This window comes from Oryzias melastigma, linkage group LG2 (assembly GCF_002922805.2).
Source record: "Oryzias melastigma strain HK-1 linkage group LG2, ASM292280v2, whole genome shotgun sequence".
In the NCBI taxonomy this organism is placed as follows: domain Eukaryota; kingdom Metazoa; phylum Chordata; class Actinopteri; order Beloniformes; family Adrianichthyidae; genus Oryzias; species Oryzias melastigma.
The window spans coordinates 13,520,793-13,524,140 of NC_050513.1; positions in this window are offsets into that span (position 1 = coordinate 13,520,793).

Below are 3,348 nucleotides of genomic sequence, written 5' to 3' on the forward strand. Positions count from 1 at the left end.
CTCTGACATGGAGAAGAGTCCTGGACAGTTAGAGATGTTCATCTCACCTCTGAGCTTTTGTCTTATTCCTACGTTTTCTAGTTTTCATTTTCTTAGATGGAGGGGCTCCCTCCTGTGTGTCCTCACACTGATCCATGCTGCTGGATTCACTGGATCCACTGGATTAGCTCACACACACCTTCTACCTTCACCTGCAGAGTAAACACTCATCATCAGCTCTGATCCTCTTTCACTAACAGATCAGCTGCTCCTCCACTGATGGGCTCTTCTCTTGTGTTTCCTCTCAGGTTCAGGTGAATGCAGTCAGACAGCAGTGGGAGGCAGAGGAAGCTGCTGAACATCAGCTGCTGCACTTCTGCTCTCACTCCACCAGATGGAGACATGGAGCTGCAGCAGCAAACACTCCTTGACGGAGAAACATTTCTATTCAGTCACTTTGAAAAAGAAACAACAAACTTCCTGTTTCTATAATTCAGGAAAAATGAAGTAGATCAAGAAAAATAGCCAAGAATCAAACAATGAGAAAAGAAAACTGCAACAGAGACTGTCAGAGGAACTTTAATTCACCCACAGATTTATATTCAAGAGAACATAAATATTTGTATATTTTTATGTTTTTTGTTAGCATTAGTTAATCCTCTTGTCAACCACGGCTCAGTAAAACTTGATGATTTCTTAGATAATCCTGATAGGCAGCTATTATTGTAAAGAGAAATATTCATGCAACAGTCACATAAACCCTAGACCAGTTCTGTAGTAATACATGTTTAAATGCTTTTTTTTCCCTCAAACTATAATATTTCAAATGTTTTGGATTATTTATTTAAAAGGTTTTAAGCAAGGAATAGCAAAAACTGACAAATGATCAATGAAATGGTAAAAAATGTCACTTTGTGGTACTTGAGTCCACTTTTTTGTGACAACATTGCTGATTAGTGTGGCACAATAACTAATGATTATAATTAGTTGTTTGATTATTGAAAAATGAAAGACTAAAAATTATCAGCTGATTTTCAGACTGCCTCCCTTCAGCCACCTTCATGCTGCCATACCATTGTTAGAAATCTTACAGCTGTTGTGAGGCACTCAATGAGGGCTGTGGACATCAGGCCAGCAATGATCTAACATCAATCTGCCAATCCCCACCACCATGGGTCCAAATGGGGAGACGTTAACTGATGCTAAACAACACTCATCACGGTGTTGACGGCACCATAGTGACTCTGAGATTTGCGCATTGATGAATTGCAGTTGATGCTGAGAAAAACACGTTTTTGGGCAGAATGTGTTCTACAAATGTCTACATTTGTAAATTCACAGAATTATAATGGGTGTTCAAAAATTAACAGGCAGCGGCTTTAAATCTTAAAGAGTCTACTGATGTCTCCCCCATCACATGGTGGCAGTTGCATTTGGGACAGTAGCATTTATCTTTAAGTCTCCCTATGACAATTTGTTTACATTTTAAAACAAAATTCCCAGTAGTGTTTTAATTATTATTATGTCGTTTTAACCAAAATCCCACAACCTGAATGCTTTAAAAGCCATTTTTCAAGCCTCAGTTTCCAAAATCTCCTCTGAGGGGGTGTGGCTTTTGTTGCTGATCAGAGCAGCCCTACCCCTCACCCCCACCCCACCCCCTGTCTGATTATGATAGCTCCGTATCTCGCTAGCGTAAATGTTTACTGCTGCTACAAAAAAATTTCAAGCAATGTTGGTAATGTCCAGTCGTTTTGATTCAGATGTCATCTCGGACGAGGAAGTGAAGATCTTCATTTACAGAACTTCCTCAAAATATCCTGATTCTTTCCCCTTCCAGTTCACCAAAGACTCTTTTAGCTAATTCTCCAATGTTTATTGATGTTGCTGTGATCAATACATTCAAAATCATTGGTTTCTCAGAGCAGAGTAGAGATAAGCAGAGGTAAAATAATGAAAGCCAACATCAAAATGCTATTTCAGTCATTTACAATCCTTTACAACTCCAGTCAAATGAGCCGCCGTTCACATTTTCGTGGTCACATCAAGAAGCTCCATGGAGTCTCAAGGAGATTTTGTAGCATTCTCAGTGCTGCTATCTTAAGTATTGTATGAAACTCACACCAAAAATCCAGTAAACGGTGGCTCATTTGACTGCAGTCAATGTGAAGATACCATCATCTCTTCTCCAGAACCTGAACTAGACATGCTAGCTGGAACAGATGAGGGTTTAGTGCATGTGTAGCAGAGCTGTTGTGATGGAAAGAAGATAATTAATTCAAGCAGAGTCTGTGACAGTTTGATTGACATAGATTTAAAATATATAGAAATACTGCAAATAATGCAAAAAAACCAAAGGATTTGTCATTACATTTGTTCTCTTTCTTAAGAAAAATGACACATACATGTTAAAACATAACTTTAATCGGAGGAGGGACTTTAAAGGAAAGCCACAGCAACCTGATCTATCCCACTTTAATGAGTCAGCAGTTTCACTGCTGTAAACAACAATAGTTTATTTTGTTAAAATATTCAAGAAAAACATCAGTCGTTTCCATTTTCTTCATAAATCAGTGAAATAGTCAGTGATACAAAAGTGAAAATTGGTCCTCAGTTGTTGATCAGTATTGAAATCAAATCTTTAAACAGCAAAGTGATGAGAGTTTTCAGATAAAAAAGATTTCCAAAAACTCAGAAACTAACAGTCAAGTTAATGAAGACAAAGTTCAAGAATAAACTTCAGTTTCTTCGAAGATTTAAAGAAGAATCTCTACTTACCGTGAACACAGCTGGAGCTCAGATCAGTGATTCTGTTTCTTCCTCTTTTGCTTTGCTTTAAGAGCAAAACGCTTCCTCATGTTGTGTTGATTTTGCTGACTGTTGATGTTCGTCATCACACTTTTTAGATTTTTGTCTTCAAATAAGCTGACATTTTTTAAAGAAAAACTCTTCTACTTCTGATATCCTCAGACTGTGTCATTTTAGTTAGGTTTCTGCATTGGACTAATAGGCTTCAACCTTTGTCTTCAATGTTCACTTTTTAAATTAAAATATTTCGATTTTTTTTCTCCATTACCTAATGAAGATGATTTTCTATTTTTGTAATCATTCTTTGATAAATACAATCAGCATTTATTGCCTAATTAGCAAATTAAGATAACTTACTTATTACTTTTTGTATTATAATTCTTTGAAGACAATCTGCACAGTTTTTTTTCAATGAGAATATACAATGATTAGTTGTGGATGCTTTGAAATTTGATTACATCAGTGATATTAATGATGCTTAATAGCCTGAATCTATTAATATTTGATATTTAGTCCTGAACCGGATATTGATAATTTATGTAGAGAAAATGGTATGGGCGA